The sequence below is a fragment of the Pongo abelii genome, chromosome 1, assembly GCF_028885655.2.
Source record: "Pongo abelii isolate AG06213 chromosome 1, NHGRI_mPonAbe1-v2.0_pri, whole genome shotgun sequence".
In the NCBI taxonomy this organism is placed as follows: Eukaryota; Metazoa; Chordata; class Mammalia; order Primates; family Hominidae; genus Pongo; species Pongo abelii.
This window is the reverse complement of record NC_071985.2, coordinates 49,196,978-49,220,597: the sequence shown is the minus strand read 5'-3', so window position 1 is coordinate 49,220,597 and position 23,620 is coordinate 49,196,978. Positions and strand designations below refer to the sequence as shown.

Below are 23,620 nucleotides of genomic sequence, written 5' to 3'. Positions count from 1 at the left end.
CCATCCAATATGGTGACGGGGTGAAACCCCATCTCTACTAAAAATACAAAAATTAGCTGGTCATGGTGGCGTGTGCCTGTAAGTCCCAGCTACTCAGGAGGCTGAGACAGGAGAATTCCTTAAACCCAGAAAGCAGAGGTTGCAGTGAGCTGAGATTGCGCCACTGCACTCCAGCCTGGACGTCAGAGTGAGACTCCATCTCAAAACAAAAAACACACACAAAAAATTCCAGCCTGGCCAATATGGTGAAACGCTATCTCTACTAAAAATATAAAAATTAGCTGGTCGTGGTGGCATGTGCCCGTAGTCCCAGCTACTCAGGAGGCTGAGACAGGAGAACTGCTTAAACCTGGGAACCAGAGGTTGCAGTGAGCTGAGACTGTGCCACTGCACTCCAGCCTGGGCATCAGAGTGAGACTCCATCTCAAAAAAAAAAAGAAAAAAAAAAAAAAAAACCTCCAGCCTGGCCAATATGGTGAAACCCCATCTCTAGTAAAAATTCAAAAATTAGCTGGGTGTGGTGGCATGCACCTGTAGTCCCAGCTACTCATGAGGCTGAGGCAGAAGAATCGTTTGAACCCAGGAGGCGGAGGTTGCAGTGAGCCGAGATTGTGCCATGGCACTCCAACCTGGGCGACAGAGCAAGACTCCATCTAAAAAAAAAAAAAATGGCCAGTCACCTGTAATCCTAGCACTTTGGGAGGCCAAGGTGGGTGGATCACCTGAGGTCAGCAGTTCAAGACCAGCCTGACTAACATGGTAAAACCCCATCTCTACTAAAACTACAAAAATTAGCTGGGTGTGGTGGTGCACACCTGCAGTCCTAGCCACTCGGGAGGCTGAGGCGGGAGAATCGCTTGAACCCAGGAGGCGGAGGTTGCAGTGAGCAGAGGTCGCGCCACTGCACTCCAGCCTGGGCAACAAGAATGAAATTTGTTCTTGTTGAACCATCTCAAAAAAAAACAAACAACAACAGAAAACTATATATAATATATACATATTTTTGAGACAGGGTCTCGCTGTGTCAGCCATGCTGGAGTGCAATGGCATGATCACAGCTCACTCTGAAGTGATCCTCTTGCCTCAGCCTCCCAAGTAGCTGGGACTACAGGCATGCACCACCAAGCCCGGCTAATTTTTGTGTTTTTTGATAGAGATGGGGTTTTGCCATCTAATTAAAAATAAAAGGAACTGCAGAATATTTTACTGGGGAGAATAAAAAGAAGACTACTCACCTTGCTTACAGTATCACTCACAATATGACCCCTGCCTACCTTTCTATGGGTGTTTCTGAAGATTGCTCTTCATATAATCTATCCTCCAGCCAAACTGGGTTTCTCAGATTGCTTTGCATTTTTCTGCTTCCCTGCCCTCCTACCTTTCTCAGATGTGCCCTCTGCCTGGACTATTGCCTTCCAGAAATTAGTACCCTCCCGACTCAGTACACGTGTCTATCAAAACACTAACACTAACAGCCCCACCCATCTCACAGGATCCTCTGAATCTTTCTATTCAGTGACTATGGCTTTGTGCTGCCTTCAAGGCATTACTATTTCATTCTATGCCAAAAATACTCATCCAAAGGCCAATCCTACACACAAGTTCCAGGGGGGTCTCTAAACACCCTAAAATCATTGCAAAATCATGTGAGCCCACGTGCACACACACGTGTGTGTGTGTACACACACTATGTGCATTTCTTGGGGGAAAGAGGACACATATATTTCCCCAGATTTTCAAATCTTCCATGACCCCAAAAAAGTAATTTAATTCTCATTTGGTCATTTAGTCCTACTTGCTTCATAGTAACCTCCAGGATTTATCCAGATCAGTGCCTCCTTAGTGCCTGGAAAAGAGCCTGGCACAAAACAGGCATTAGGTTGTTGAGTTCAACTGGATAGAGTCAACACACATGTTGGTGTTTACCAAGAAGAGAGGGGAAAGTTTTAAAAACAAAGAAGGAAAAGAAAACCCTTCATTCCTTCAAGTTAAAGATTCTATCACAACCCAAACAAGAACAAAAGTGAAAGTGAAATTACTGTATTTTTTTAAAGCTTTCAGCCCAGCCTACTGGCAAGGCTAGGATTGGGGACCAGAAGGGAACTTTTGCAGTCCTCAGTCTGCCTCTGACTCCCTGGGATCTTGGGTAATAAGTATCTCAAACTCATTATACTCATTTCCTATTTATGCAACATGGAAAATAATTCTTGCCCCTTATCTACCAAGTAAGGAGACTGTAAGGAAAACAGATGACACACAAAATGCTTTTTGAACTCTTCATTAGGCAGAGTCTTTACAAATCTTTTCGTCAGAGAGTCTGTGGTTACAAAGGCCCACTCGGCTCTAGTGGTTGTTTTGATGTCCTGCCTTCTTTCAGGTCTAAAATACTTCCAAATGTGCTCAAATTTAGCATTGACGGTAAGAAAATCTTGGGCTGGAATGCACTCTGACCACATGCTGGAGCAGCATTTCTCAACAATTTTTAACTCATATTCCCATTTGATAAGCATTAAAAATCTCACTCCTTTTTAAAATTTTGTTTTATGAAAACAAAGGTCTTTTTCCCCCTTTTCAAAGTATATAATTCTATAATAAATACTGCTTGGCAAAAAAAATGGGAATGAACTGTTGATTTGCAACAGCATGAACAAATCTCAAATGCATTATGCCATGTGAAAGAAGCCAGACCAAAGAGAAGAGCACATGGTGTATGATTCCACTCATATAAAATTCTAGAAAGGCAGCCAGGCGCAGTGGCTCATGCCTGTAATCCCAGCACTTTGGGAGGCCAAGGCGAGCGGATCGCCTAAGGTTGGGAGTTTGAGACCAGCCTGGCCAACATGGTGAAACCCCATCTCTACTAAAAATACAAAAATTAGCCGGGCGTGGTGGTGGACGCCTGTAATCCCAGCTACTCGAGAGGCTGAGGCAGGAGAATCGCTTGAACCTGGGAGGCGGACATTGCAGTGAGCCGAGATCGCGCTATTGCATTCCAGCCTGGGAGACAGAGTGAGACTCCGTGTCCAAAAAAAAAAAAAAATTTCCTTTTTCAAACTATACCCATCTCCACCCTGTCCCCATAAATATTGTTCTAAGCAGTGAGCACACTGACCACCTAGGAGGTCCCTCATTCATTCTTGAGCCCCCAAGACTTAGCACAGTAAGCAAGCCCTGACTGTCAGTACCCGCCTTCCACATAGGCCATTTCCTGCCCTAAGATCTGTTCTGTTCTCTCCTGGAAATGACCTCTTCCTGCTTCTGTTTCTTCCTCATTCCAGATGCAGCTCAGGAATCTTCTCCATCAGCCTTCCCTGAATCTCAGCTCAAGCCTGTGCTCCACAGCTCCTGAGCATGTTTCTAGCTGCCACTCACCACTTTGTACTGATTTTATCTGTTGAAGCTTCTAGTCTTCCTCATGAGATAGTAAACAGAAAGGGGTTCTTAACCTTTTTTTGTGCCTCCTAAAGCCTTCTCAAAATAAGGTAAAATAGACATAGGCATATGCAGAAAACTAATTATGAAATACAGTTATCAAACTATTCAAACATTTATTGGCTGTCACACCATATGTGCCTTGTTATCGATCTAGTGGTAAGTCAAATGACTACCATTATTTCAAAGTAGTGATATGTATAAACGGGAACAGCTATCACTCCTGTGGCTTGTCATTACCATTGATAACTGAAGGAAATACTGTATTGCAGTTAGAGGGTGATGAAACTGTAATCTTTTCCTATAAAAGTTCACAGGGCCCCTGAATTCCACCCAAGGACAAGGAGCCACAGGGTCCTAGAAAGGTTTTTAGAGGGCTGTGTCCTCTTTATCTTTGGGTTCTCAATGCCCTCAGCACACAGCAGGGAACTTAATGTCTCAGCTACAAAACAATGTAATAACAATAATAATATTAAGTATAAATTCAAAAAACTAAGATAGTTTCTCCTGCTAATACTTGTTACTATTACTACTAGTATGCTTACACCAAAGTGTGTCCTGGAAAATGGTTTACCGACTGCCAAAGACCTTGAAAATACATTTACCTGGAACCATAGCATTCCCTGGCCACCTCATAACATTCTTCAATTCTTCAAAGTATTAGCATAAAACCATGGAAAGAAATATATAAAGATCAGAGGCATTGAGAGGAGGAAGTCCGTTCCCTTAAAGTGACCTCACCATGTACAACGTGACCTTCAAATGGAGCATGGAGCTCTCTAAATCCTTGAGAAATGGATGAAATTCCCTTTGCTCAGTCTTTTTCTTCTCATTGCAGTGGTGAATAACGCAAGATGTCTCATGCTAACCACGGCCCTCTCTTGATATTACTAAATACTTCCTTTCTTCTCTATTTGTTGTTGCAGTTATTGTTAAGAGCATTTCATAAGAGTGTGAAAACAATGAAGTGAGTTCAAGTAAACTGAAGTAACAATGAAGCACCTACAGAGAAAAAAAGTCCTGTTCACAGTGAGCTTTCACATGACCTTTCTTTAGTCTTTTATTTTAATTGAGACAGGGTCTCTGTCGCCCAGGCTGGAGTGCAGTGGTGCAACCATGGTTCACACAGCCTCAACCTCCTGGGCTCAGGCGATTCTCCCATCTCAGCCTCCAGAGCAGCTGGGACTACAGGTGCGTGCCAACACGCTCAGCTTTTCTGTATTTTTTGTAGAGATAGAGTTTCGCCATGTTGCCCGGGCTGGTCTCAAACTCCTGTGCTCGAGCGATCCACCCGCGTTGGCCTCCCAAAATGTTGGGATTACATGCATGAGCCACCACGCCTGGCCAACCTTCTTTAGTCTTACAGTACACATTGAACCATCCACTCCTGGGTCCAGGTGGTGTGTGCGAGCCCGGGTCTGTCTCCATTCTGCCAGCAGTATGGAAAAGGCTACTCCTCGGCCTACTACATCACACTCATTTCCTTGGTATTTGAGGTGAACTGGTTTCTTCCAGCATAATTCTAAAGAACTAAGGTGAGAAAAAAAAAAACACCGTAAAATCTCTTTTTTTACTCCTACCCAAGAAATTCGGGAGCCACTCTTTTTTTTTTTTTTTTTGAGACGGAGTCTCACTCTGTAGCCTAGGCTGGAGTGCACTGGCGCGATCTCGGCTCACTGCAAGCTCTGCCTCCCGGGTTCATGCCATTCTCCTGCCTCAGCCTCCCGAGTAGCTGGGACTACAGGCGCCCGCCACCACGCCCAGCTAATTTTTTGTATTTTTAGTAGAGACAGGGTTTCACCATGTTAGCCAGGATGGTCTCGATCTTCTGACCTTGTGATCCGCCCACCTCAGCCTCCCAAAGTGCTGGGATTACAGGCGTGAGCCACCACGCCCAGCCCTGGGAGCCACTCTTACCCTAAATCAGTCACTTAACCCCAATTCAAAAGAATGTTGAGCTAGCCTGTTGGTCCAACCACACCCCCATCCCTGTTGTAGCACTAAACATTGGCAACATTGGAAATGAGCTCTGTAGAAACAAGCAGTTTTGGAAACTGAGTATCAAGATAGTGGCTCACTGCCTAGATAAGAGTTTGTAAAATTCCTGAGAAGTACTGAGTAAAATTCCTAGCTCACCTGAAGAGAAAGGCCACAATTCTGAAGTAAGGGGGATGGCATCCCCTCTGGCTTCCCAGGGGTCACAGCCAAGGCTAGCTGATTTGCAGAACATTTTGCATGCGACAGAAATGAGCATCCCTCCTCTCTCTCACTCACTCTCTCACTCACCAGCTTTTTACCTTTGGTTTATGTTCAAATCAATCTCATTTTCAAAGTAGTAACAACTACCTTTACACCACTTCTCCCAAAAGTTACCAAACTACTGCTGTATTATTTCTGTGTTCTAACTTCTCAAGAAAGTAGTTCACAGTTGATGTCTTCACTTCCTCCCTCTGATTCTCACCTCTGACCTCTCTGAACTCCTGTTCCCAGCCATCAGTCTCTGCACTGGACTGCAATTAATTCACTGAAATGGGTGGTGCCAAAGTCAAAGACTTCATAATTGCCAATCACAGATGATTTTGAGTCCTGAGCTTCCACAATCCTGAGGGATGCTTGACACTACCCTCCAGCTGGAAACAGTCCTTCTGTGGTTCTAGTCCTACTTCTCTGTTTCTTCTGCATTTTCTTTAGATGCTAGTATTCCTAATTTTCTCTCTTTCCTTTTTGTTTTTGTTTTGTTTTTGTTGTTTTTAAGTGAGACTGGGTCAAAGTGATCCTCCTGCCTCATTCAGCCTCCTGCATACCTGAGACTACAGGTACATACCACCATGCCCAGCTAATTTTTGCATTTTTTGTAGAGACAGGGTTTTGCCACATTGGCTAGGCTGAAATTTTCCTTCTTTAGTCCTCTTTTCTCATTTAATCTAGCCATTCTCTTTAGGAGATTTAATTCACTGGGCTTCAGGCTTTTTTGCTTAAGAATCTTCTAAAATAAAAACTACAGGGCTGGGCACGGTGGCTCACGCTTGTAATCCCAGCACTTTGGGAGGCCAAGGCAGGCAGTTTTGTGGCAGTAGGCCTGTGGTCCCAGCCACCCAGGAGGCTGAGTTGGGAGAATCGCTTGAACCCAGGAGGTGGAGGCTGCAGTGAGCCGGGATCACACCACTGCTCTCCAGCCTAAGCGACAGAGCGAGATCCTGTCTCAAAAAAACGAAACAAAACAGAAAACCCCACAAAAACAAAACTACATATTCCTATGCAATTTCTTTTTGTTTGTTTGTTTTGAGACAGAGTGTCCCTCTGTCACCAGGCTGGAGTGCAGTGGCGCGATCTTGGCTCATGCAACCTCCACTTCCTGGGTTCAAGCAATTCCCCTGCCTCAGCCTTCCAAGTAGCTGGAACTACAGGTGTGCACCACCACGCTTGACAGATTTTTTGTATTTTAGTAGAGACGGGGTTTCACCTTGTTGGCAAGGCTGATCTCGATCTCCTGACCTCATGATCTGCCCGCCTGGGCCTCCCAAAGTGCTGAGATTACAGGCATGAGCCACCTCGCCCGGTCCTCCTATGCAATTTCTGATTTGACATCCAAATTTTTTATTTTATTTATTTATTTTATTATTTATTTACTTGACAGGGCTCACTCTTCATCCAAGCTAGAGTGCAGTGGGGCGATTATGGCTCACTGTAGTCTCAAACTTCTGAACTCAAGCAATCCAACTGCCTCAGCCTCCCAAGTAGCTACAATCCCAAATTTAAATGGTTGCAATGAATTGATAGTGTTTTGTAAATGTACAAGATCTTCTTTTATAGTCAGAATATTGTATCATTCTTATATCTGCTTTAACTTCTGTTTTCATTCACTTACTCCACAGAATTCTGGTGGGGGAGGAGGCTGGGGGGAGACCGGGTCTTGTTTTGTTGCTCAGGCTGGAGTGCAGTTGTGCAATGGTAGCTCACGTGGCTTCAAACTCCTGGGCTCAAGAGATTCTCTGCCTCAGCCTGTCAAGTAGCTGAGGCTACAGGTATGGGCCACCACATCCAGCTAACTTTTTACTTTTTCTTTTGTAGAGACTGGGTTCTCACTATGTTGCCCAAGCTTGTTTTGAACTCCTGGCCTCAAGTGATCCTCCTGCCTCGGCCTCCCAAAGTGCTGGGATTAGGCTGGGCACGGTGGCTCACACCTGTAATCCCAGCACTTTGGGAGGCCGAGGCAGGCGGATCATGAGGTCAAGAGATCGAGACCATCCTGGCTAACACAGTGAAACCCCGTCTCTACTAAAAATACAAAAAATTAGCCAGGCATGGTGGCACACTCCTGTAGTCCCAGCTACTTGGGAGGCTGAGGCAGGAGAATAGCTTGAACCCGGGAGGCGGAGGTTGCAGTAAGCCGAGATCACGCCACTGCACTCCAGCCTGTGCAACAAAATGAGACTCCATCTCAAAAGAAAAAAAAGTGCTGGGATTACAGGCATAAGCCGCTGTGCCCAACCTCCCACAGATATTTTAACAGCCTTATTGAGATATAAAACACATACTGGCTGTGCGCAGTGGCTCATGCCTGTAATCCCAGCACTGTGGGAAGCTGAGGTGGGTGGATCACGAGGTCAGGAGTTCGAGACCAGTCTGGCCAGCATGATGAAACCCCATCTCTACTAAAAATACAAAAAATTAGCCAGGCATGGTGGTGTGCACCTGTAATCCCAGCTACTGGGGAGGCTGAGGCAGGAAACTCACTTGAACCTAGGAGACAGAGGTTGCAGTGAGCTGAGACTGTGCCACTGCACTCCAACCTGGGTGATAGAGTAAGACTGTCTCAAAAAAAACAAAACAAAACACATACCATATAATTTATCCATTTAAAGAATGCAACTTAATGGTTTTCAGCATATTTACAGCTGCAACTGTTGGTACAATCAGCCTTAAGACATCTTCATCACCCCAAAAATAAACCTAGTACCCATTAGCACTCATTCTTCATTGTCCCCTCCCCTACTACAGCCCTAAGCAACCACTGATCTACTTTGTGTCTCCATAAATTTGCCTATTCTGAACATTTCATACAAATGGAATCATATAATATGTAATCTTTTGTGACTGGCTTCTTTCACTTATCATGATATTTCAAGGTTCATCCATGTTGTGGAATGAATCAGTACTCATTCCTTTTACTGTCCAATAATATTCAATTGTATGGATATGCCACATTTTGTTTATCCATTCATCAGCTGGTGGACATTTGAATTGTTTCCACTTTTTGGTTATTATGAATAAGGCTGCTACAAACATTTGGATGCAAGTTTTTGTTTTACCCACCAATTATAAATGAAATTTGTTTTTATGCTTCAAAAGCTTTTATTGGCCAGGGACAGTGGCCCATGCCTGTAATCTCAGCACTTTGGGAAACCGAGGCCAGCGGATGACCTGAGGTCAGGAGTTCAAGACCAGCCTGGCCAACATGGGAAAACCCCATCTCTACTAAAAATACAAAAATTAGCTGGGCATGGTGGCGAGCACCTGTAATCCCAGCTACTCGGGAGGCTGAGGCACAAGAATCGCTTGAACCTGGAAGTTGGAGGTTGCAGTGAGCTGAGATCACGCTGCTGTACTCCAGCCTGGATGACAGAGTGAGACTCTGTCTCAAAAAAAAAAAAAAAAAAAAAAAGCTTTTATTAATAACCCATTCATAGATCTCATCCACAAAACTATGGACATAAATTTAAAATAGAAAAAAAAATTGTGACCATAATCCTCTAGGTATACAAAGAAAAATTCCTCAGGGTTAAGTAGTAGTAAATTCCAGTTATTCATAGTACACAATTAATCAAAACATCATAAGTATATTATAAACTTTGACAATCATTCAATATAAAGTTCTATTGGAAATACATTCTTTAATGAGATTAATGAGATGAACTGGGTTTATTTTCCTATTATTAGTTAATGGATTTGTGGATGACTTATTATTATAATGAAACCATTTGGTATAATTATATCACTACTTTTCTTTTTATAGATACAATAATTGAGAAATTATTTTTAAATAAAAGAATGGAAGTATTTTAGCTACAGCAATGTCACTCAAATCTTTGAAATCCTTGAAAGTCATAGCCCCAAATCACGTTGTAATCTATCCTTATGTTCAGCCAGGCACAGTGGTATGCAACTGTAATCCCACACCCTTTGAGGCTGAGGTGGGAGGACCACTTGAAGTTCCAGGCTGTAGTGTGCTATGATCACACCTGTGAACAGCCACTGCACTCCAGCCTGGGCAACATGGTAAGACCCTATCTCTAAAAAGTGTGTGTGTGTGTGTGTGTGTGTGTGTGTGTGTGTGTTTAGGTCTCCCTTCAAGTATGATGAAAGCAAACAGCCAGACTCACCTGACTTGTAAAAGGAAGTGTCACTCACCCTGAGTCATTCACATTCTCCTACATGCATTATATTTGAAATTGGCCCCTAGGTTTGGGTCCCGGAGGTTTTTTTTTTACCTTCCCAAACCCACCATAGCAAGATGATGGAAGTGCAAGAGGTGTGCATTTTCCCTGTTCTCTAAGGGATCCATTTGAGAAAAGTGTGTATATATGGACAGTGAATATCTGAAAATTGCTTCCCTCCCTCAGAACCACTGATTCTATTTGCAGCCACATGACTCTCAAATCTAGCTCATCTCTTAATAAGCCCCTGACCCTGCAGCCTGAAGCACACTGCTTCATCAGCCCTCAGGCCCCTCAGTAGGTCTCACATTTAGCTAATCTTCCCCAAATATATCTCCCTTACTACCAGTCCACCCTCATGCACTCTGTTCACCACACTGCTGCCAGATCAACATCCTACACAAGCAAATCCTGTCAAGTTGCTGCTCCACTTAAACTCCTTCACTGGTGCCCAGAATTTACCTTAACCCTTTGCACGTAAAGCACCTCGTCTGAGAAACAGTGAAGTCAGGTCCTCTATGGGGAAATGACACATGCTCTCATGCTGACCCTCTGAGACCTGGTTGAGAAATGCCAGACCTCAAGGAGACAGGACAGGTTAGTGGTTAAAAGGATGGACTCTGGAATGGAACTACCTGGGTTAAAGGCAGTTTACTCACTGATAACTTTGACCCCCTGAGCCCATCTCTTCATCTGCAGAGGATAATACTACTATCTTTCTTAAAGGGTAGGTGTAAAGATTAAGTGAGATAATGTATGTAATTTGCTTAGCACAGTGCTTGACACATGGTAAGTTACAATAATACGTCAATGAGTCTTAGCTGCCATCATCTTCCTCATAATTATCATGAAATTAACTCCCAAAGTCTTCCATTGAGGGTCCAAGTCCCTTACAAGTCAGAGAAGCCCATCTTGCAGCCTCTCCTCTACTCTTCCCCATACTACACCACTTACTATCCTCTCCGTCCCTCTCCCAGATCAGGCTTTCACACCTCTGAGTCTGGGTACTCACCCTTCCCTCACCTAGAATTCTTTCCCTACTCTCTGCCTGGTGAATGCCATCTTCAAGACAGCCTCATTTGTTGCTCCATCTCAAGTCCCCTCTGGGGCTCCCTCCTCTTTTTCTAGAACTCTGTATTGTAGCACCTCAAAGCTCAGTCTGCTGACCCCTTCTCTTCTCTATCAGTAACCCCTTTATGATCTCTTTGTCTCTGGGCTTTAAATATTTATATGCTGGTAATTTCTAAAAGCATATCACCAGACCAGACCCCTTCCTCTCCTCCGTTTGATCTCCACTTGGATATCAAGTGGACATCTCACACTCAACATGGGCAAAAATGAACCCTTGGTGTTCCCCCCAAATCTGTTTCCTCTGCATATCCTTCCCATCCCAGGTATTGGCAATGCCATCCTTCCAGTTGCTCATACCAAAAGCCCTGGAATAAATCCTCACCTTCTCTTTTCCACTCACATTCCATATCCAACCCAGGGATAAATCCTGTTGGTTCTACCTTCAACATAGATCCAGAATCTGCCCACTTCTCACCCCCATACTGTTATGAACCCTGGTCAGACCCATCATCATCTCTTGTCTGGATTACTCAATGGCTCCTAACTGGTCTTTCTGCTTCAAACTCAGTCTATTCTGAATATAGCAATCAGAGCAATCTTTTTAGATTTTTGTTGTTGCAGTTGTTTTTGAGACAGGGTCTTGCTCTGTTGCCCAGGCTGGAGTACAGTGGCATGATCATGACTCAGTGCGCCCTCAACTTCCCAGGCTCAAGTGATCCTCCCACCTCAGCCTCCCGAGTAGCTGGGACTACAGGTACGCAACCAGCACACCCAGCTTTATTTCTTTTTTAGTAGAGATGAGGTCAGGCTATGTTGTCCAGGCTGGTCTCGAACTCCTGGCCTCAAGTGATCCTCCTGCCTCGGCCTCCCAGAGTGCTGGGATTACAGGCATAAGCCATTGCACCCAGCTTAGAGCAATCTTTTTAAACTCTCAGTCACATGTCCTCTTCTGCTCAGAACTTTGCAGTGGCTCCATGTTGCTCTCATAGTTAAAACTCAGAGTCTTTAAAATGATGCTGGCCAGTCTGACTCCCTTACTCCCCGACCTCACTTTCAACTACTTTACCCCTCACTCACTCTGTTTCAGCCACACTTACTTCCTTGCTGTTCCTAGATCTTGCCAGAAGGCAATTTCCTGTTTCTCCTTAGTTGTTTCCTCTGCTTGGAAATCTCTTCTGTTGAGATTCCCACATGGCTAACTCACTCAGCAACTTCAAATCTTTGTTCAAATCTCACCTTCTCAATGAAAACTGCCCTGACCTGAGCTAGATCTCAGACACAGGCACCTGACCCCACTCATCTACGTGGTCTCCCAGGAGGCTCGGCCTCTGAACTAGTTCCTCCTGGGCCTCTGAAAAAACCCTCTTTGCTGAGTGCCTTCTCTGGCCCCATATTAGGTTCCGAGAAAAGGAACCATTCTAATGTTGTAGGGCTCAAATCAGTTGTTCCACATCCCAAGGCTTATAAACAATTGAGACTGAAACCATGCCTGCTAGAAGCCTGTACTGTCCCACTGTGCTGCTTGCTGGAGAGCTCCATGCCCTTGTCCTGCCCAACACAGGCCATTATTCTACCCCTAGCAACGAGCCCAATTCTATGTCTAATCAGGGAGTAGAATGATGAAAAGCAGTTAGTTTAGAATTTTGGGTTGTTGGGTTTTGTGGGTTTTCTTTCTTTCAATTATCAAGTCATTATATTATGTCCATCAGTCAAAATCGGAAAAAAACACAAAGGATTTTTAATACACTTCATGTTTTCATCTGTGGATGTTAATTACAGAATAGCTGACAGCAGAAGAGAATTTTAGGTTAGAATCTTTCTCTGAGTCTCACTGGGCTCCCGGGTGATTATTTGCAGCCCTTCTGTCCCTTCTTCCAGGTCTTCCCTTTACCCCACCCCACCCCATCTCACCACTGCACCCTCTTAATTGTTCACTGAGAGAAAGCAAGAACACCAACCGATGATGTTCTTTCTGTACTTAGTGTTACTTGCCAGTGAGTAGTCATTTTTGTGAGCTGGGAGACATTCTCCACCATGGCTAATTACCAGGGAGTTCGAGTCATTCTGCCTGGGTTCAAATACCCCCTCTGCTACCGATGCTGTGGGAATGATTTGGCCTCTTTAAGGTATTGAAAATTAGTGTTCCTTCTGTATAGGGGGCTGTATAGTGAGCGAATTCAAGACCAGAGCCAGCCTCTGGCATAGAGGAAGTGAGCACTCAGAGTACAGTAGCTGTTGCCATTGATATTTCACAGGCTCTGATGCAGAGAAGCTTGTCCTCAGTGCTCCATCCCCGAAGGGAGCAAGTTGCTCCCCATTCATGACTCAAAACACCCTGGAGGAAGATTATGTTTATCGGTTCTATAGTAAACTTCCACCTTGTGAAATGACTTCGGATGTTTGTTAATACTGGTAAGCTTTCCGACTTCCCTGTGAGAGGAGTGTTGGCATTCTCTTTAGCCGCAAATACTTACTTTAAAGAAAACCACTCTTATGTTACAAAAATACAATAGCAATTCTAAATAGAAGTTATTCCGACTTCAATCTTTATCTATAACCCTCATTTCCAGTGAGTTCTATAAACTTTCTTTCTGATTCTAAGGAAACGGTAGCTTCCTGCCACTTCCTCTATTAATACAGTTGTAGTAACATCTCCTCACTGTCTATTCAACTACATGATCAAAATAGGAAAACAGACTTCCTAAAAGTTGAACTTAAATTAGACATTAACTCTCAATATCTGGTTCATGATTGTATTTTTTTGTTATTAATTCTTTAAAATTAATTCAAGAATCTTAATTATGCAAAGCTTCAGTATAATAGCAAAGACTATTTTCTCCTTTTATTAAACATTGCAAGGCAACTGCTTTACCATTTATATTCATTTTCACTTTCTAGGAACACAAATAAATATTTAGAGAATTTCACACAAAAAAAATCATCAATCAGAAAGAGGACTTAGCAGACTATTAGAAAAAAAAAAAAAGTTGTTTTAAGTATATGTAAGTTACTATGTATATGTGTACACAGTAACTTTCTCCTTTCCAGTCTTCCTATTTGTATTCAAATATTCAAATAACAACATACCAGCTAGCTGCTAACGGTGTGATTTTCTGCAGTACTTTTCCTGGATGCAAAATGTTTGACCCTGCAAAGACAAGGTGACTCAGCACATTCAAATTGCAGAGCTCAGGTTTAGAGGATAGACACATTGCAAGAACTGCTGAGAAGATATTAGGAGAGAATTTTTGTTAAGGCTTGAAAGGTCAAAGAATTTAAATGTATGCCCCTCTAGCCCTACCCCCACCCTGCCCCAAAAAAGGAAAGTACGGACTGGAGAAATGAGAAATAAGATTGTAGTAAAAACAATTCCATCTGATTGCTAAAAAGATTGTTGTACTTAACTACATTAGCATTTAAATGGCCCTGGTAGGACATGGAGGAAATACCTACACGCTAATGCAAAAAAGGTAGGGAAGCTGTCAGGTTTGCACCTTTTTTGTCTCATTGTTTAAGTGGAGCCACTTTTTTTTCCCAGGCTGGATAAACAGACTGCAGTGAAGATGAAACAGACATTGAGAAAGCTAATATTGCTTACAAAGAAGCAAATAAAATTTTTTTAATTACAAACACTGTAAAGCTGAGAAATTGAGAATGTTAAGCACTATATGCTTTTCTACTGGTGTGTTTGGGAACTAATGATTCCCAAACCTTGCAGACGATCAAAATCACAAGGGGAGGTTTTCATAAATATAGATTTACAGTTCCCTTCCTGTCCCCATTCTGATTCAGTGGGTTTGGGTTAGAGCCCAGGAGTCTGTAAAACACTCATCCAAGTGATTCCGACACACAGGCTGGGCTGGGATCAGGCACAGCTGATGAAATGCAAAGGTGAGGCAAAACAAACCGGGAGTCACATCTCTCCCAGCCCAACTGTAAAATGCATGGGTAAAATGTCAAAGAGTACTTTAACATTTAGGAGGATGTCTCTTCATATGTTAAAGCTAACAAATGAGGCCAGGCGCAGTGGCTCACGCCTGTAATCCCAGCACTTTGGGAGGTCGAGGTGGGTGGATCACTTGAGGTCAGGAGTTCAAGACCAGCCCGAACAACATGGTGAACCCCCGTCTCTACTAAAAATACAAAAATTAGCCGGGCATGATGGCGGGTGCCTGTAATCCCAGCTACTCAAGACGCTGAGGAGAGAGAATCGCTTAAACCCGGGAGGCAGAGGTTGTAGTAAGCCGAGATGGTGCCACTTCACTCCAGCCTGGGTGAAAGAGCAAGACTCCATATCAAAAAAAAAAAAAAAAAAGCTGACAAATATTAGTCATATTTTTAATTGTCTTACCTTTTAAAATTCCCAACGATATCCTAACTTTTAAAAGTTATTTTAGAACATGACCTTGCCTTCTAGTTCCTGTTTATAGTGATGAGCTACACATTATCTTTGTGCCTGAAACAAAGACTTCTTTGCCAGACTCTGTGCCTGCTAATTTCCTTCAATTCATTCATAGAGTCTTCACTGCAACTCCTGTAAGTAGCTACTATTATCCCCATTTTACAGATGAAGAAGTATGGCTATGAGAATTGTTCTAGTGATAAAGCTGAGACTTAAACAGAGTCCTAATACTCATGCTGGATTGTCCATTGTTATAAAGAGCTGGGTTTGTTGGTTGGTTATTTGGAGAAATTTACACATGACATTTGGTTATGTTCAAGAGAATCTCAGGCCTGGCATAATCTTCATACATTCAGCAAACAACAGTTAGGCATCGTGTCAGGTGTGGGCAAATACAAGGACCACCCACAGCTCTCTATCCTGGAAGTACCTTCCCCACCCCTCTACAGGGTAGCAGACAGACAAAGAGGAATCATCTCCAAGAGATACAAGGACCACCCACAGCTCTCTACCCTGGAAGTACTTTCCCCACCCCTCTACAGGGTAGCAGACAGATAAAGAGGAATCATCTCCAAGAGCTTCTTCTGGACTTTGCTCTATTAACTGTCCCATTGCCTTCAGGGGCACATGCGTAGCTGTCTGAACTGAAACATTTCCACTGCTGATTCAGAAATGTGTTCACCCTAATTATGGGCACAGAATGCTCTGAGGAACACAGGTGGGAGGGGCTGTCTGGGACCCTCTGGACGCCTTCACAGAGAATATGGCTTATGAGCTGAAGGTTGAAGGATGAAAAATATGTCACAAAGCAAAGTGAAAGGGCCCAGGGCAGCATGTACTGGGCCTGCCATGTCCAGCAGGGGACCCTGGGGCTGAAGTAAGGCCAGAGGTAGGAGCAACAGGGGGAATGGGGCAGGTGGGGAAGTGGGGTGTAGGCTGGGAAAAGACCCAGAAGGGGATTTTATGCTATGTGAGGAGTTTAGAATTCAAAAGATGCAAAAGGGAACCAACAATGGGGTTTTTTTTGTGTTTGTTTTTGTTGTTTGGGTTTTGTTTGTTTGTTTGTTTGTTTTTGGCTTAAAGAAGGAACAAAGATATCTGTAACTGGTTGTGATCAATTAGTTGTAAACACTGTTGCACTTGACCAGCCCCAGCAGTGGTTTTTATGCAGAGGAGTCATAGGACCAGATTGGTATTTTAGTAATGCTTGTGCCAGGGTAGAGAATGGGTTGCACAGAAGGCACAGGGCTTGACAGATCAGATCAAAGTCTGTTGCAACAATCCAGGTTGGATCCAGTCCAGACTAATGGTGTGATCCTGCCATTAAAAAAAGGACCTCACCGGAGAAATTTCTGAGGTTTGGGGCATGAGCTTTGGAGTCAGGTGGGCTGAATGCTGGTTCTCAACCTCTTCTTAGCCATGTCTTTAACGTCATCAAAACCTCACCTTGCTTATTTTATATGAGATGAAATCTGCTGTCTGAGTCATTTTGCAAATGAAATTGGGGTTCATGCTCATCTGCACAAGGTTCTCACTCCATCAGTGGTGATATTATGATGATGATGATGATGATAATGACAGACAATACTTTGGTGACTGATTGGCTTTAGGCTGAGGGTAAGTGACAGAAGAGTACAGGATACCTCCAAGGTTTCTAATTGGGTGAGTGAAGGCACACATTGCCAACCGGGCTGGGGGCACAGAAAGAGGACCTGGTTTAGAAAAAAAAAAAAAAAGCACATTTGGTTTTGAACATGTTGTGCTAAGGATACCTACCAGAATTTGTTTTATGAACAGTTAGTTGGAAATACAGATTGAAAGAGGAGTCAGGGCCAGGCGTGGTGGCTCACACCTGTAATCCCAGGACTTTGGGAGGCTAAGGTGGTCGAATCACGAGGTCAGGAGTTCAAGACCAGCCTGGCCAACATGGTGAAACCCCGTCACTACTAAAAATACAAAAAATTAGCTGGGCATAGTGGCGGGCGCCTGTAATCCCAGCTACTTGGGAGGCTGAGGCAGGAGAATTGCTTGAACCCGGGAGGCAGAGGTTGCAGTGAGCCAAGATCACACCACTGTACTCCAGCCCAGGCGACAGAGTGAGACTCCGGCTCAAAAAAAAGAAAAGAAAGAAAGAGGAGTCAGGGCTAGAAGTACAAATTCTTGAGCCATTTGGGATCATGTTTGAAGCTGTGGGAATGAAGTTTCAGGGAACACTAATACATATGGCATATTGAGAAGAAATCAGAGTAACAACTATTTTATTCGAAATGAAAGCTCTGATTCAGGATTGTCAGAAACATACAGCCATTAAACAAATGTACATTGAGAGCAAACTACATGCCAGGCACTGCCCTGGAGCTGGAAACTGGAACATACAAGCCAACCCATGGAAAGCTCACATTGTCACCCAGGAGACAACCCTGTAATAAACCTGGTACCCCAAAAGAGGGAAAACACCACGAGGGAAGTAGGCAGGGTGCAGGCAGAGGGTGGAGATGTTGAGTGCCTGGGGGAGGCCCAGGCTAGCTACAGGGGCCAGGTAAGGCCTCCCTAGGAGAGGACATTTGAGCTGAGACCTGAGACTAGGAGAGCATTAACTGAGGACTTATTAAGTACAAGGCTCTGTTCTAAGCCTTTTAAGTACATTATCCTATTTAATCCTTACAACAACCCAATGAGGTAGGTGCTGTTATTATCCTCATACTAAAAATAAGGAAACTTAACCACAGAAATGTTAAGTAACTTCCCCCACACAGCTAGCAAGCTGGCACAGAAGACCCTGACTCAGACAGTCTAGCTTCAGACAGCCCATGCTCTTCCCTGCTGCACAAACTGCCTCTCACTGTCTGTGATAAATGCTCCTATTAATAGAAAATGAGTTCAAGAAGGAAAATGCGATCAACAGTGATCACAGTGGTTCAGAGCACAAAGGCTTCATCTAGAAATAATTTTAAGTGCTTGGTCTTTGCTATGTTACTACTTGAAGCGTGGAAGCTTCATAGAGAATTGGTCGGTAGCCCCAGATTCAAGTGTCAGCTTCGCTATTCTCTAATTTCGTAACCTGGGGACAGACAAGTAATGACCTCTACGAACCTTCATTCTTTTCACCAGTAAGATAGGTCTAACACACAACTCCAAAATTACCATGAAGATAAAGAGATTCAATCCACATACATGACAATCTCTAGCAGACAATGTTATCTTCAGGAGCTGGCTGATGCTGGGGAAAGTTTCCCAGTACAGATAGCACACCATGACGTCTTCGTAAAAAGCTGAAGCTCAGAGCAGGTGCAGCACCGAAAACAGGACACTTTAGGTGACAGCCTACAGACTGCTATTCTGAGAAAAGATCTTCAAGGGGTAGAAAAAATCACTTTTAGAACTCCAACTGGTCTTATCAATTTTTAAGGAAAATTAAATTTGTCATATTTGCCATTGTGAAAATCAGCTCAAATATACAACAGGAAAGCTTATTTCACCGAAACTCAGTTCATTCCAGACTCAATCAAAAATGACAGGCTTCTTCTGTATTCTACCTTTTCCTCCTCTACTTTCCTCATTCCAGACAATAAAGTATTGTCCCTCGTGAGGTAGAAACAAAACAGCAACATGAAAACACATTCTAATAGCTCATGGGAAGAACAGACATCATGATCCCAAAGTGCTATGTTAAATGCCTTAAGAGGCACCACTACTGTGCAACGGTGGTCCAGAAAGAGCGCGCCCAGCCAGCTGGATCAGGAATGATTATGAAGAGAGGATTTGATCACAGCTTTACAGGGCTTTAAAGGGCAAACTACGGTTTCCTGCAGTGGCTTTGGAAGAGAGCATCCACAAGGCCCTGAGAGGCATGGCTTTGCCTGCCTTTGTCTCCTACAGCATCCACCACTCTCCTAGCCCCAACTGCCAGCCACAAGGGCAGCTCTGCTCCTCTCAGGATCCTCTGAGGCCACCCCTACATGCAGGGATCTGCAATTGCTCAGGATCAGAAATACTTCTGGTCTGTGAATGAGCTTCACACTGCTGGTCTCAAGGGGAATATAACCTTCTCTGTAAAGCCTTTGCTGAGCACCTCCCCTCTAAAGTTCCCACCTGGACATGCCCTACATCTACCCCCGTCACTCCTCCACACAAACTCATTAACATTCTATTTTACTTTCTTTATAGTACTTATAAAGTACTATGGAAAAATCATCCTGTTCAGTTTTTTTACTGGATTATTTTCTGCCCATCTCCATCCTCTGCTAAAAATTGTTAAGTCCCATAAATGCCTAGATATTGTCTTTCTTTTTCACCCTTGTATTCCCAGCACCTGGCAGTAAGTAAAGAGCTCAATAAATATTTATTGAATCAATACAGGAATGCAGAAGAGCATGATCAAGTTGCAGAGGCAGAAAAGTAAAAGCTGAGTTTGAGAAAGTGGTAAGTTGCACGTTCTGGTCCAGCTGGGCATGGATAGATGTGGGACAGGTTGCTTGCAGAGGACTTGGTGCAGTTTGGACTGAGTAGATAGTGGAGAGCTTCTGAGAGTGTTTGACCAGGCAAGGCCCTGAGCAGTGCTGTCCTTAGAAAGGATTAGGCCAGCGACTATGAATAGGATGAACTGAAATGAAGCTAGAAAGCCCAGGGAAAACCATTTGTTACCCCTAAAATTGGCAAAGATTAAGAAGTCTGACAAGTGTTGGAAAGTATCTGGGGAAACAGTTTTCCAACAGTTGAAAATCAATTTGGTAATATCTCTTAAAAGTTAAATCGTGCATATTCAAAATGTAGCAATCCTGCATCTAGGAATCAAGACTAAGAAACTATTGCCTATATATTAGTGAAAAAAATATAAACAATCATATATTCACTAATAAATGGACTGATAAAATGTGGTATTATTTATGCCATGAAATGCTAGACAGCAAATAGCTGGGCGTGGTGGCTCATGCCTATAATCCCAGCACTTTGGGAGGCCAAGGCGGGCAGATCACCTGAGGCCGGGAGTTTGAGACCAGACTGGCCAATATGTTGAAACCCTGCCTCTACTAAAAATACAAAAATTAGCCGGGCTTGGTGGCAGGCGCCTGTAGTCCCAGCTACTTGGGAGGCTGAGGCAGGAGAATTGCTTGAACCTGGGAGGCAGAGGTTGCAGTGAGCTGAGATCATGCCACTGCACTCCAGTCTGGGTGACAGAGCAAGAGGCTTTCTCAGAAAAAAAAAAAAAAAAAAAGAAAAGAAAAGAAATGCTAGACAGCAATTAAAAATAATGAATATATATATAGATGTGTGTGTGTGTGCGTGTGTATGTGTCTGTACAAAAACATGGCTAGACCTTAAAAACAATGCTCAGAGAAAGTAAACAAATCATGTAACAGTGGGCTGGGCATGGTGGTTTACACTTGTAATCCTAGCACTTTGGGAAGCAGAGGCAGGAGGATCTCTTAAGGCCAGGAGTTTGAGACCAGGCAACATTGTGAGATCCCATCTCTACAAAAAAAAAGAAAGAAAGAAAAAAGAAATTAGCCAAGCATAGTGGCACACCCCTGTAGTCCTAGCTACTTGAGAGGCTGGAGCAGGAGGATCACTTGAGCCCAGGAGGTCAAGGCTGCAGTGAGCTATGATCATGCACTCCAGCCTGGGTGACAGAATGAGATCCTCTCTCTCTAAAAAAAGAAACCATTTATGTATATTTAAATCCATAAAACAATACTACATATTAACTATGGGTACATATAAATATATATAAAATATTAAAAAGTATACAAACTGAACATGGGCTCTGGGAAGTGAGGACAGAAGGAGGAAATGGACTTGGAATTAATATTCAAAGTCAACTTGATTTTATCATCAATATTTTGTTTTATTTCTTTAAAAAAATTGAAGAAGACATGACAAAAATAATAACAGTTGTTAATTTTGAATGATGGGAATATAGTAGCGTTTACTGGGAATCAGAAGAGAGATGCTAGTAACAGATGGAAAAACTAACAGGATTTCAGGACTGGGTGGGTTAGTAGAGGGTATAAAGTTGCCAGAAAGAATGAAGAATAAAAATTATATTCTTTCTTTTCTTTAACAATGAGAGGCTAGCCATACCATTAAAAGAACTAAAAAACAATGAATTCCACTTTAAAAAGGTTTGCCTTATTAATGAAACAGCCAAATCATGGCCAGCAAAAAGTCATAATTCAAAAACCCAAGCTGGCACTGACAAGCTATCCTGCAAAAGTAAGGAATAAAATAGGTGCCTCAATCAATATCCTCAAAAAAAAATTTTTAAGACTTTTTTAAGGTCCATAGAGAGTTCACTTTGTGTATTTGGCTTGTTTACAACATATATAGAAACCCAACTACAGTGTCCTATACTCAACAATTGAAAGTGAGGTTACTAAATTTTAATACACATTTCTAGAAAGCCTGGGGGTCTGACTCTGAAAATCAGCCATTCTAGTAAGACAACTTGTTAAGAGTTTCCTTTCAGTAAGCAACATTGACTAACAGAGCAAACAATGATCCAAATTTACATTGTTCAAATTAAAATTTCAAGCATTAACCTCTATTTTGAAATCAATCTGCCTGTCTTTACATAAAGATTATCGACTTCCAATTATCAGAAGAATGCAGCTTATCTTTATTAAAATGTACCCCCCCCAATATTTCATGATATTTACATGCTTGCATAGTACTTTCCTATCCTTTTGTAACGTGTTTTGCAACTCCTGAAAAGTCAATAGTCTTAGCTCTTCTCTAAAGGGGGAAACATAAGAGACTGAGTGACTAGTTCAGGGTGACTCACAGGCAGAGTCAATATTGGAACTCGGAACACTGAGCCTGGCATTCCAAGTTCCCAAAACCTTGAGGCTCTTGGTAATCCCAGCAGAATTTTCTTCTTTACAGGGCTGTGCTTCTTTGAGGCCTCTGAGACTAGAATGTTATTGTCCAAAACTTTCTCTTTCAAAAGTAGTCAATAGTCAGAAATAAATGTTGGCCTGCAAGTTCAATCTTTTTCTTTTTTTTGAGACAGGGTCTCACTCAGTTGCCCAGGTTGGAGTGCAGTGGCATGATCATGGCCTACTGCAGCCTTGACCTCCTGGGCTCAAGCGATCCTACTGCTTCAGCCTTCCAAATAGTTGGGACCACAGTCATGCCCCACCACACCCAGCTAATTTTTAAAATTTTGTAGACGTGATGGTCTCACTTTGTTGCCCAAGTTGGTCTCAAAGTCCTGGGTTCAAGGGATCCTCCCACCTTGGCCTCCCAAAGTGCTGAAATTACAGGTATGAGCCACCGCTTCTAGTCCATCTTCACTTTTTAAAAGGCATAGCTAAACTGCATTGATACAACCTAATGATCTCCCTAATTAATGTAACTTTGCTGGTAATTGTTTTTTTAGAGTCCACTGTTTAAGATTGGGTTAAATTCAAATCAAATGATACTGTTTAAACTATTTGCTGTTTTTTGTATTTGTTCCCCGTTAGTGCTATCTTGGACATGCTGAGCTCCTAACTGCCACAGGGCTGTTTTGCTACTACTGACCTTATAAAGCCAACAGTTAGTGACTGTGTATATAAGGATTTAAGAGATTATTTTACCAGAATAAGGTTGCTTTGTAGCCATCCGGTGTAAATGGTGTTTCTTTCCATTAACAAATTGAAGAGCTCTTAAGCACCTGAAATTAAATAACAGCTTAAAAAATAAATTAATATACAAAAAATTTAGGTTTACTGACAATATCAGATTATTTCCCATTTAAAAAAAAAAATCACCCAACTCTTTTTTCTGATGCCTTTCACGTGGGACTTCAAAAAGCTTTTCCAAATATTTTCACTATCTATAGTTCTCATTCTAATTTTGTAAATTAAAAAAAAAAAGAGCCAAATAACTGACCCAAAGTTATGCAGTCAGTTGGTAGTAAAAGCCAAATAAGAGCTCAAATTTAATCTAGTCATTAGAATCTGACACAGTGTCCTCTTCACTAAGTTGTACTACTGCCTCATTTTATTTCCCTTAAAAAATAATTGTTTGCATATCAATTAAACTGGTCACATTGAAATATAAAAGTACGCCAGTATTATCAGGAGGTCCTTTCTTAAAGCAACAAAATACAATCACCTTTGTGCTAAAAATAAGCTATAAAATAATTGTGTACCTTATAAATTTATCTACAAGTTTTAGCCTTCATTATATTCATTAATTAAAATGCCATAAATCTTCTTTTCCTATTGCTAAGATATTCTTAAACTTGCATACAAAGCACCAAAATGCACATCAGCCACAACACACACAAATTCAT

The 23,620-nt window shown here is 42.6% G+C and overlaps 1 long non-coding RNA gene across 2 annotated transcripts in view; it reads right to left on the bottom strand.

Annotated features, from left to right (window-relative positions):
- The window catches only part of LOC112129014 (uncharacterized), a 51,133-nt gene that overhangs the window by 8,429 nt on the left and 19,084 nt on the right, over window positions 1-23,620 (bottom strand). Inside the window, exons 2-3 of one of the 2 annotated variants that reach the window (XR_010140833.1) lie at window positions 22,920-22,996; window positions 9,116-14,088 (exon numbers count right to left, since the gene is read on the bottom strand). This is a non-coding gene — a long non-coding RNA (uncharacterized LOC112129014). Of the gene's footprint in view, window positions 1-9,115; window positions 14,089-22,919; window positions 22,997-23,620 lie in introns of those variants that run through there. The other variant, XR_002911430.3, reaches the window with a different exon arrangement.